This window comes from Balaenoptera borealis, assembly GCF_965194805.1.
Source record: "Balaenoptera borealis genome assembly, chromosome: 13".
Taxonomy (NCBI): domain Eukaryota; kingdom Metazoa; phylum Chordata; class Mammalia; order Artiodactyla; family Balaenopteridae; genus Balaenoptera; species Balaenoptera borealis.
Genome location: NC_138870.1, coordinates 20,789,657 through 20,802,492, shown reverse-complemented (window position 1 = coordinate 20,802,492; position 12,836 = coordinate 20,789,657). Strand labels below are relative to the sequence as shown.

The 12,836-nt window shown below is 32.9% G+C and overlaps 1 protein-coding gene across 1 annotated transcript in view; it reads left to right on the top strand.

Moving 5' to 3' along the window:
- Nucleotides 1–12,836, top strand: part of SOX5 (SRY-box transcription factor 5) — a 993,423-nt gene that overhangs the window by 269,507 nt on the left and 711,080 nt on the right. Inside the window, exon 4 of the mRNA XM_082351965.1 lies at nucleotides 4,729–4,813. The gene's annotated coding sequence lies outside the window, so the exon portion shown is untranslated. The remainder of the gene's footprint in view (nucleotides 1–4,728; nucleotides 4,814–12,836) is intronic.

Here is a 12,836-nt window from a genome sequence, read left to right as displayed (position 1 = left end):
GTAGAAAATGGTGACCTTTTTAGCTTAATAAATAGAAATCAGCTGTTATTGTGAAGAGATCAGCCATTTATTCTGTGTTGAGGGACATTGCCGGGAAAATGCAGATTGGGGCTGGCAATATCATTAAATGGAAGGCCAATGACCCTTTCGGTAGAGTCTATTATACTTTATCTAATAGGGGATAAATGACTCTGGTTGGCAAATGGAATAAAGAACAACAGTTTTTCTTTTTTGTTTTGTAGTTTTAATAACTCTACGGATTTTAAGCCATAAAACTGAACAGGCAACCTCATACTGACCTGTTGCTAGAGTTCTCTCAGAAAAATCTGTTTTAAAGTTGCTTTCCCTATTCGTTATTCTCTATTTTAGTTTGTACTCATTGAAACAAAAAGTGAGTCAAATGATATTTTTTTCCAGGAAAATAGGTCTTCCTTTAGTTTATAGCTTTCTTTTTCTTTTTCTTCTTTTTTAGCCATACTTTTATCTTTTCATTGCAGGTATTTTTGCATTTTACAGGGTTGCTCTACATTTGATATCTTAAAAATATTAAAGATAGAAGGTACTCTCAGAATAAAGTTAGGAATAAATTGTAAACTGAAGTTTTCTTTTTAAAACTAAGCATAATACTTTCAAAGTGATAAGAATGGCCTCTGAGGTAAGGGTCCTTTTTATTAATAAATATTAATAAATTAATAAATTTATTTATTAATAAAAATATTATATAAATATAAAACCTTCTCATCAGCATATTTTCTTTTCCTTTCTTTTCTTTTCTTTTTTTTTTTTTGGCTGCACCGTGTGGCTTGCCGGGATCTTAGTTCTCTGACCAGGGATTGAATCCCGGGCCACAGCAGTGAAAGCGCCGAGTCGTAACCACTGGACCGCCAGGGAATTCTCAGCATATTTTCTTAATATGCAAAAAACCGACAGATAGTCATTGTATCTTTTTTGGTTGTTTCACTGAGATGAAGTGCCCTCAGTCTCCCCAGAGCTCGCCTGTGATTATGGTTTAATGTGGTGTGATCTCATACTACATTAATTTGGCTAGTATTTCTTTGGTATGCTAGTGAGCATTTCTGTCTTTTAGGGTTTTTTATTGAGCTTCTTCAATCATTATATAATTCACTATTAAGTGGAAGTTGTGTTTGTTTTTTCAGTATTGTAAGGTAATTTTTTTTTTTAATTTATTTATTTATTTTTAGCTGTGTTGGGTCTTCGTTTCTGTGCGAGGGCTTTCTCTAGTTGCGGCGAGCGGGGGCCACTCTTCATCGCGGTGTGCGGACCTCTCACTATCGCGGCCTCTCTTGTTGGGAGCACAGGCTCCAGACGCGCAGGCTCAGTAGTTGTGGCTCACGGGTTTAGTTGCTCCGTGGCATGTGGGATCTTCCCAGACCAGGGCTCGAACCCGTGTCCCCTGCATTGGCAGGCAGATTCTTAACCACCGCGCCACCAGGGAAGCCCCTGTAAGGTAATATTTGATGCACTGAAAATTTTATGTAAGTTATGAAATAAGATAATAAAACAGAGACATGTAAATCCACCCTCAGAACATGGCAAAGCTCTTGGAAGCTACCTGCATGCTCCTTTCTGATTGTGTATCTTAACAGGAGTGCACTGCACCAGGTTTAAAGTTTCTGCAATGGTGGATTTGCAGCCACCAGTCTTTCCCTCATGCTGCACTTGAGTACAACAGTGCATTCTGCAGCATGTCACCAGAGTGACTGAGTAACCTTTTACTGGCAGAAATGGGTCTGTTGTTCCTTTTTAAAGTAGAGGGTGTAAATAGGATTCAGACACTAGGGTACATTAGTCCAAAAAATGAATATATTTTTTATGTCATTTATAAGGTATTGATTTTAGGTCCATTAGATTCACAATCCCTAGTGATAGAAAAAACAATGATTTAATGGGTAGGTTGGAATTCCAGAAGGAAGAGCAGCAGTGATTAACCCCTTCTTCCTCAGCTTCCTGCCCCTGATATATAATATTGTCAAGAAGCTAAGGACTCTGGGGGAAAGGGACAATTTATCATCTGTCTTCCCTGCACTTTACAAGGAATCACAAAACAAATTTCAGCTGGACTATTACTATGCCTCTGAATGTGATAGAACATTTCACTCTCCGTTGATAAGATATGCCAAAATTATTTTTTATAAGGTAGTTTTTAAGTTGATGAATACAGTTTATTTTTACAAAACCCAGAGCATATTTATTTAGAGAGTCTTAGTAATTTAAGATACTGTTTAGGCAGATTATAGGATATGAAGGAATAAAGCTTAGATTTCTTTATTTAAATAAAAAGATCTTTTTCTCAACTCTAAGAAAGAAAAGATCATACTGGTGTCATGTCAGTTATACCCTTTCTTAGACAAGTCTTAGGTAATATTAGTGAGAAAGGCCACTATAATTTTTAAAGTAGGTTGTTTCCTGTTCCATAAATACATGGAAATTATTGGTGTATATAAGCCTCTTTTCTGATAAGAAGATGACCAAGATATCATTTCACTTCTATACTATTAAATTTGGATGTAGAGCACTCATAATAATTCCAGTCAATTTCATCCAACTAATGTTACTACCACCTGAAAGAATTTCCTCTTAGGCTGCTTTGGCAGTAACATCTTCATTATTATATCCAAAAAAACCCTAATTACAACATAGGTATGAAATTTTTTAAAATTCCAACTATCATTCCAATCTTCTGATATACTGTTATGTTATGATTGAAGAAAAATATGCCAACTGAAATCTGATTAGCTTAAAACTTGACCTGACATAAAGATTATGGTATCAACAAATACTTTTTAGTATTTCATATTTTAATTCAAGTTTTTCAAGTTCTGTGACAAAAATATAAAAATACAGGCTCCCTCTTGTGGGTAAAATTACCACCTGTGTATTTCTGTGTTGCCTGCATATAGGATATGGCAAATTTTTTCTGTTTAATTTTAAGTAAATTCTACCATGGCAGTCTCTTTACAGTTGGTCAGATGTGACATTTCACTTAATTGAAAAAAGTGAAGTTTGGGGTACTTTTTAGTAAAATTTTTAATGAAAATAAACAAGTTTTTCAAAGAATTGGCAGACCATGTGTAGACAACCTTTATTTTATTGCAGCAGCATAATTCCTTTTTTTTTTTTGACTTTTAATTTTATATTGGAGTATAGTTGATTAACAATGTTGTGATAGTTTCAGGTGTACAGCAAAATGATTCAGTTATACATATAATATATCTATTCTTTTTCAAATTCTTTTCCCATGTAGGTTGTTACATAATCTTGAGCAGAGTTCCCTGTGTTATACAGTAGGTCCCTGTTGGTTATCCATTTTAGATATAGCAGTGTGTACATGTCAGTCCCAAACTCCCTAACTATTTCTTCCCCCCATCCTCCCCCGCTCCCCGTAACCATGAGTTGGTTCTCTAAGTCTGTGAGTCTGTTTCTGTTTTGTAAATAAGTTCATTTGTATCATTTCTTTTTAGATTCCACATATAAGTGATATCATACGATATTTCTCTTTCTCTGTCTGACTTCACTCAGTGTGACAATCTTTAGGTCCGTCCATATTGCTGCAAATGGCTTTATTTCATTCTTTTTAATGGCTGAGTAATATTCCATTGTATATATATACCATATCTTCTTTATTGATTCCTCTCTTGATGGACATTTAGGTTGCTTCCATGTCTTGGCTATTGTAAACGGGCAGCGGCATAATTTCTGATGTTGAAAATGTGTAATAACTTTTCTCATTTTGAAGTAATTTCCAATGGAGTAATTAGTGAATTGTTGAAATAATGTGGCATCTTCTCTGTCAGTGTGGTGACTTTTAGATTTCTGCGCTTAGTAACAAAAGATCTGATATTGGAATGAAGTGAAATCCCCCCTACCAATCATGATCCAGGTGGATAACAATATGGTAATAAAACTACCCTAATACCATAAACCTTGTGACCAAAACGGTGAAATATCAATGGCATAATAAGAATGAAACTGAAGAATTACTCAATTCTTCATAAATTGAACTGATTGTGAAGAGACTGAGCTGGCACCAATGCTTTGGCTGCCACCATGTACTGGTTCCCTGCTTTCAAAAGTCTGATTCTTGGGAATTTCGACTGACTGCCAGAGGCCATTTTTGTCCAGCCTAAGGAACTGGTAACAAAGCAAGAGTTCTATTCACTCCTGAAAGTGTCTAGAGCAATATTTTTGAAGCTGGGCTGGGAGATATATAGAGATCTATAGCAAGGAATGTCAATGTAGAGATAGTTGGATGACTCCCACTAAACAGTTACTGTGTTGATCGTTGCTGTCATACATTTGAATGGAATCAAGGAAAGGACCTATGAGGACACCTGAAAATCTTTCATAACTCATTCCAAGAAAGAAGAATTTACTTTAATGTTGCCTGTCCTAAAGTATATTCAGGTTGTTTATATCAAAATTATACAAAATGAACAACTTATGTGGTGATTAACAGATATGTATGTATGCATATAACATAACATATATATATGTTTTTAGATTAATTCTGGTGGTATTATAATGTCAAATTAATGCCTTTTTTCAATAAATAATAACTTTATTATATTTATATATCTCTATAAATTTACATGTATATAAATTTATTTTGAAAACCATAGATATCTCCTGTTTCCAAAGAGTCATATCCTGATATATTTCCTAAAAAGGAACAATACACTGTTAATGGTCTACTTTTATTTTTTCTAGATTCCTCTTGCTGATGACACGAGTCCTGTTTGAATCTACTTACAAGATTCTGAAGCCTGAACAGAGAATTTTGGCACTGCACTGGGTAGGAAAAAGATATATTCATAAAACACATGATATACACCTTTGAAAAAATTGATTACTTTAAAAATGGAAGTTTATGTGCCTTCTCCTATTTTCAACTTATAAGTAAAGTATATGACATATGCATATAAAGCTATAATACATAGTCTTTTATGTTCAGATGACAACTGTATTTGTAATTATAATTTTCAACCTCATTATGAAGGTAATGTTTCTAAACTGGCAGATGAAAGCAACATTTCTTTTCTTTTCATTTCCTTAATGAGATACACATTTCTTAAAGTTGCAGAAGCTTTTTTCCTTCATTGAAAAATGTTTTTTTTAAAAACATTTGTTGCTACTTTTTTATTATTGCTGAACAAGAAATATTCTGGGTCACAATGAGTAGGTCACACATTTTATAAAAATTTCCATGGGCTATTAAGTATTTCAGGGTATGTTTTCGTTAACACATACAAAAATACAATTTTGCTGAGGCCAAACAGATATTTTCCCAATTTGCTTGGCAGAAAAATTTAGTGGGCATCTATCTATGTGTGCATTTGTGAAATGCCTGTAAAAGTTATGCTCTTGGGAACAGGAACGAAATTTGACCACAGACCTGAAGTTGAAAATCCTTTTATCGTCCCGTGACTAACTGTCATGTGGGTGAGAGCAGAAAAGGTTGAAGGAAAGGGATCCTATTGTTCAGAGGTTTGTCACTAGTAAAATGAAAAACGAATTATCTTTCTGTTTAGTCCTAAAGAGTATAGTGAAAAAGTGGTATTCTTGCAGAGTAAACTAAAATTTATTTATTTACTAATCCACTCTAAAAGTCATATGACTTAACGCTTCTAAAACTTCAAGATACAAGTTTATTTGTGAAAACACTTAGATTCAGTGGTAGTTTTTATCGTCTTTAAAGACTGAATTGTTTTTAAATCCTAAAAAAATATTTTAAAAATATTTATAAATAAGACTTTATATAGTCACAGACGAATGAATCAAAGTAATATAGAAGAAAGCATTGTAATGGTTTTTAATGATAACAGAACTGGAATAAGTCACGAATTATTGCAAATATGAAACTTTTATAGTTTTACAAGTAAAAGCACAAGTATAAATAAAATTAAAAGGCAAATGGAAAACTGGGACTACTTCTAACAAATACAGCAAACATCACATCTATAGAGCTGTTATTATAAGAAAGGCACTAACATTTTAATTTAAAAGATAACAAGATATAAGAACACATAATTAAGAAAGCCTGCAATTCTAATGCAAAATGCTGGTAAAAGAAATGCAAAGTTGTGCTCCACTTAACAATCTAACTAGTAAAAAGTAGCTTTGAATAATAATGGTGTAACAAGAATGAGGGGAGTTGGGTGCTTTCAGTAATGCTGGGAATAAGTTATATATATATAAGTTATATTTATTCACCATAAAGTGATTTGACCATCTCTCTCTCAAGAGCCTTAAATGTTTCCAAGGCGTTCTATGCAACATTTTCACTCTATTAGTTTGGAAAAGGTTTGGTTGCAAGCAATCCAAATTGTTTTAAAAAAGGTAGAACTTTATATTTTCTGATGTGAAGTCTGTGTAGGCAGTTAAGAGCTGATTGGGTGGTTCCACAGTCAATAGGGAACCAGATCTTTCATCTTTGGCTCTGTTTCTCTGAACATGTGACTTTTACCTAGTGTTTTGGAATATCCAGTATTGGTATTCCGGCAATCATGTCCATATTCTAGCAAGAGGAAGGAAATATTTCTAGAAGATTCATGCTCTCTCCCTTTAAGGACATCTTTTGAAAAGTGTCCATACCCCTTCCACTTGCATTCCATTGGCTAGAACATAGTTTCATGACCATGCCACACTTAAAAAGAGCTTGGAAAATGTAGCTTTTATTCTGGAAGATAAATTTGGCGGAGTTATTATTGTGGAAGAATAAGAGACTAGATATTAGGGCCTAACTAACAGTATCTGGCAATTTCACTTCCAAGAATCTAACTTAATGAAATAATTAAAGGAGACAAAATTTATGTATATATGATCATTTTCATACTTTTGTAATCAGAATAATTTGAGATTGACTAAATTGTTCAGCAATAAAGCTATAGTTGGATAAATCTGAATATATTCATCTTATACAGTCAATAAAATATTTTAAAAAATTTTGAAAGACATATGAAATTATGCATGATGCAATGTTAAATGAAACAAGTCAGAATGCACACTAAAGATACAGTGTATCTCCAAATGTGTGTGTGTACACACATACATGTATGCACACACACATATTCAAGTGGACATATATATTACAAATACATAAAAAATTAACAGAAAAAATAGCTGAAAGTAAATACATTAAATATTATTAGCTCTGGATTATGGAATCATGAGCAACTTTAATTTTCTTTACAGTTTACACATTTTTTAACAAGTATAACTTAGTATTAAAATTATAGAAATGTAAAAAGTATGGGATTCACATGGGGAGGGGGAAGGGTAAGCTGGGAAGAAGTGAGAGAATGTCATGGACTTATATATACTACCAAATGTAAAATAGATAGCTAGTGGGAAGCAGCCGCATAGCACAGGGAGATCAGCTCGGTGCTTTGTGACCACCTAGAGGGGTGGGATAGGGAGGGTGGGAGGGAGATGCAAGAGGGAGGGGATATGGGGATATATGTATATGTATAGCTGATTCACTTTGTTATACAGCAGAAATGAACACACCATTTATACTCCAATAAAGATGTAAAAAAACAAAAAAAATAGTACGGGATTCCAAAAGGTTACATAAGTTGCTTAGTGCCTCTGTTTAAAATACTATATGTGTGTCTATTCAAGGAGAGATGAAATAGCTTATCACTCATCCTTTCTGACTGCTTTTTCTGAAGTCAGGTTGCAGTAAGCTTTCCTTCTCAGTAGAGCCATACAGCCACTCAGAAATCTTGATCATATTGCATCCTGGCTACCTTTTTTAGGTTAGGGCAGATTGAGATACTGTTCCGTGGCATTTGACAAGCATGTGAATGTTGCTGTTAATCATGCAGATTTCAAAGGCAAAGAGCAAAACTTTGAAGACTTCTTCCTTGTGTATAAGTGAAAGAGGTTGAGTACTGCAGTTCTGGATTAAGAATGTTTTCTTTCTCTTTTTAAAGGATTTTTTACAGTATTTTGTTGCCTTAGAATATTAAAGGAGTGAGAATTTATCTCAAAGATAAGTGAAAAGTCACAATTAGATAGCAATCTATGAGAAATTCTTGGCAGAAATTAGAATGAGAGTGTTTTTTCCCTCTGAACCTAAGCTGACTTCACTCTTTGGAACTTGTAAGAGAAGCATAATGTTGAAAGGCATCAACTTTGGATACACACAGTTTAGGTCAATTTCTGACTCGACCATTTAGGACCATCTACTGTTGGGTATGTCTCTTAACCACTGATTCCACACATGTAAAATGTAAATAATGATGGAAAATAGTTGGATAAATTATATTGTGCAAATACCACATGGACACTGGTGTAACTACACTGAGTAAACAAAATAGACTTTAAAGCCCAAACCAGTATTACTGGAGATAAAGTTACTTTATAAGTGATTGAATTTTCAATTCAATAGGCAGATAGAATAATATTAAATCTAAGTGTCCCTGATAACATAACCTCAAAATAGATTAAGGAAAATTTGACAGACTAGCAAGGAGAAATAAACAATCCACAATGGCAGTGAAATTAACTTAATAATTAATGGAATAAAATAGAAAAGAATCAGTAAAGGGGGGTAGAGTTGAAAGATAAGATTAAGAAACTTGACCTAGTAGACATAAATAGAACCTTGCATACAACTGCAAAATTCACATTATTTTGAAGAACACTTGGAACAGTTACAAAAATTGACCATATCCTGAGTCATAAATTAGGTCTCAACTAATTTCAAAGAATTTGAATCATAGCAGTGAAATTAAGCTGCCAATGAATAACAAAAGTATGGCTAGAAAAAAGTTTCAAAATTAAAAAGAAATCACAATAGCAATTATAAATATTTTAGATTAAATAAAAATGAACATCTTACATATAACAATTATAGAATGCCTATAAGAAGCATTTGCTGGGAAATTTATACCTTAAATGTATTAGAAAAAAAGAAAGAGTGAAAATTAATAAGCCAAGAATTTATTTCAAAAACAACAACAAAATAAACTCAAAAATAATAAAAGGGAGAAACTAATTAAAGTACAAAATTAATGAAGTGAGAAACAAACATATGAAGAAGAAAAGCAAGAAAGCCAAAAATTGTTGCAAAAGATGAGGAAATTTTCCAATCCTCTGATGAGACTGAACAAGAAAGCAAGTGACAAGAGGCAGATAACCAATATCAGAAATAACAAAGTGACATCACAACAGATGTGCAGATATTAAACAGCTAATAATGAGTATCATGAACTTTACATTACCAAGTTTATGTTGGGAAATATGAAGAGTTAGATCAGTGGTCAGATTCCTAGAAAAATATGCCAGTGGTCAAAATATTCCTAAAAAATAGATAACTTAGCAATATTTACTCAAAAAGAAATAGGGAACCTGAATAGTTCTATAAACATTAAGGAAATTTAATTTGGTAATCAAAAATTTTCCTACAAAAAAATTCCAGACCCAGATGGCTTCACAGGCAAATTTAAGGAAGACATAAGTCTAATCCTATGTAAGTTTTTTTTTTTTTCAAAAAATAGAAGAGGTAATAGTCCCCAACTTATTTTATAAGGATCATATAATCTTGATACCAAACTTGGCAAGAATAGTATGAAAAAGGATATTCACAGGCAAATTCCTCTTATGAATATAAATGGAAAAACTGTCAACCAAATATTAGCAAACTGATCTCAGCAATATATAAAAAGGATCATTAATCATGAGCAAGTTTGTTTACTCCAGAAAATCAAGCTTTGCTGACATGTAAATAAACAGCCAATGTAATACAGATTAAAAAAAGGTATCACATGATTATTTCAATTAATGCAGAAAAGGATTTAATAAAATGTATCATTCTTTCCTTATTTTTTAAAGTTCTTAGAAAACTAAAAACAGGGAAGAACTTCCTTAGTGTGATATGAAATACCTATAGCAAGAATAAATTAAAATAGTGAATTGTTGGAAGTTTCCGTCTATGATCAAAAACAACATCAGGATAGTTGCTATTGAGCATTTTTCCTGGAGATCTGGAGTTTTTTAAAACTACAAATCAATGTAAAACTTAACACAACCCAATAGAAAAATGGGCAAAAGAAGACATCCAAATGGTCAGTAATATGTCCAAATGTCAAAACATATGAAAAAATGCTTAATCTCAGTAATAGTCAAGGAAATACAGAATAATCGCACAATGAGATCCCACTACACATACTTCAGAATGGGGAAAACTAAAATGGCTAGCAGGTCAAAGCAATGACAAGGGTGCAGAACAACAGCAACATTCATACAGTGCTGGTCAGAACAGAAATTGGAACAACTACTTTTAGATATAGTAAAGTTAAAATTTAGAGCCCCTACTTAAGCATAGCAATCCTATGTATATATGTATATATCCCAGCAAAATATGTACATCCATGTATCAGGAGATATGTATAAGAATGTTCACAGGAGAAATACTTGTATTTGCCAAAAACTGGAAATAATTCAGTTGTCATGCACACTATGGACAGTGGTAGAATAGTCATACAATGAAATGAAATAATGAAATGGAAGACTTTTAGTGATCTACTTGATATTAAGCGGAGAAAAGCAAAGACTTAAGAATACATGCAGGATGATTCCAGGCAAACAATTATGTTTCTCAGAGATGCATTATAGATGGTAAAACTATAAAGAAAAGCAAGGAAACATGACTATAGGTGCTGGAGAGTGCTGATCTCTAGGAATGAGGAAAGAGGTTGAGCTGAAGGAGGGAGGGAGAATTTGGGTCAGGGAGCACTTCTGGTCCAAGGGAGAGTGACACTAATGCCCTGCTGGTGGTTACATGGGTGTGTGCTTTCTTACCATTTGCTTAAGTGTACACATTGTGTAGATATATTCAAAATAAGTGTTAAAATAGTGCAGCAAATAGTTATGATAAGTTTTATTTATTTTTTTAAGGGTGTATAATGTTTCATGAGGGAGAAATGTGGTTGCAAATAGTGTAAATTAAACTGATACATCTTTCAAAATTAGGTAAAATAATTTAAGATGCTTGTAAAGAATTTCCCACATTGGAAATGAAGACTAATAGGGCAGTAAAATAAGCATTTATTCTTTCCAGTGTTCTTTTTCTAAGAAATGTAATAAAGGCTATCAGGCATTGCCATTAGATTGAATAGCAGTAAAATGTTTTGAGAACTATAAAATTATAAATATTTTATTTATATATGAATTGAAATGCATTGCCATGTTAAAGCGTTCTTTGCACATATCAATACCCACAAAAAGGCTTAGTTGGATATCAGATTTTATACTGCACTGACCAAAAATAACACAACAAATATAAGTACTTCACATAGGTTTGCAAATCCAAGATTTTACAGAGGTAAATTGAGGATAGTGGTTAGTTATACCCCTGGTGGCAGTTATTTTTGTTTTGCTTATCTCTTTCTGTGTTAACATTCTTTTAAAATGTCACTGCATTTATAATTATTTGCTTTAACCATTTAGCCAGTTAATTATTTGTGAACCTAAGTGGTTGTTATTTGTACACGCCTTTTGGTCACCTCTCTTTTACTTGCAAATAAGCAAGCTCTTTGCTTTAACTATTTGTCAAATCCAATCACTTTTTTTTTTTCCCTCAGTCAACCTTATCTAGAAAGTAAAACTCTTTGCTGCTTGCAAAAGGAGAATAATCCCAATATATTGTAAATTGTCAAGTGAGTTCTTTATAATTAAAGATTACTCTGCAATATACAATTTTTAAGGCATTTATCCCGACAGGGTTCAGTGGCCTTTGAGAATGAGCCACTGTGTTGACAAATCTATCATCTAAATTGTGCAGCATTAATGAGAACTCCGAGAAGCACACTCTTACATTTTAATGTGGGTGGCAGTTTAAGAAAAAAAAAAACGCCAAAACAAAATACTGAATATGATTGAAGTTGATTTTAAAAAGGTCTGCCACCTGTGGATAAAAATGTGCATTACTCTGAACACATAATAATTAACCAGACTGAAAGGCCATGGCAAAATCCAGTGACTCTCTGAAATCAAAACCCTGGTTATTATTAGAAAAAAAAAAAAAAAAAAAACCAGAAAAAGAAGGCAGTGATTTCACAGTAAATACAGATAATGGGTTTGTGATGCTACTTACCTGTACAGCTAACCGTCCATGCTCTATAACTTAATCCACAGTTCTTTACTAACATATGGTATAATCCATTCCTGAAAGTACAGTCTTTGATTTGAATCCCTCATTTCTTAATTAATAACTCATCATGTGATCTTATATTTCCTGAATAGTATAAAATTTCTATATCTCATTCTTTCATAACCATTTATAACTCATTGTAGATCATCTTTTATTGTTACATCTCAATCTCTTGAATAAGACTCCTTTTTCGATATACTTTCAGCTTAGTTTTCTCAAGTGAACCTTACAAGTAAAAACACCATGCATATTTAAATATAATAGCACTATACTCATAATTTCTTCTCAACTCAAAATTATTTGTTTAAATGCCTGATTATGCTTGATTGCCTTTATGCTCTACTTACAAATATCTAATCTCCATCTGAATAGTTTAACATAAAGTTATTAAGCTTATTTTCTGGGTGTTTCAAGTGTATGTACATATAATGCACTGGGGGAATTTTATTAGTACAATTTGAATTGCAGAGTTCATTTCAAAATGTACATCAGCTTAAGTAACATAATGCAGTCACTGTAGAGATGCTCCATTGTACTGGTCTCGGAACGAGATACTGCTACTTGAGTAGCCAATGCTGATCCACTTGAAGGAGACCTAAAACACTAGCCTGGAAGAAAATAATGGTTTATGTATTGTAGAATTCCTTTGGGCTTCTTG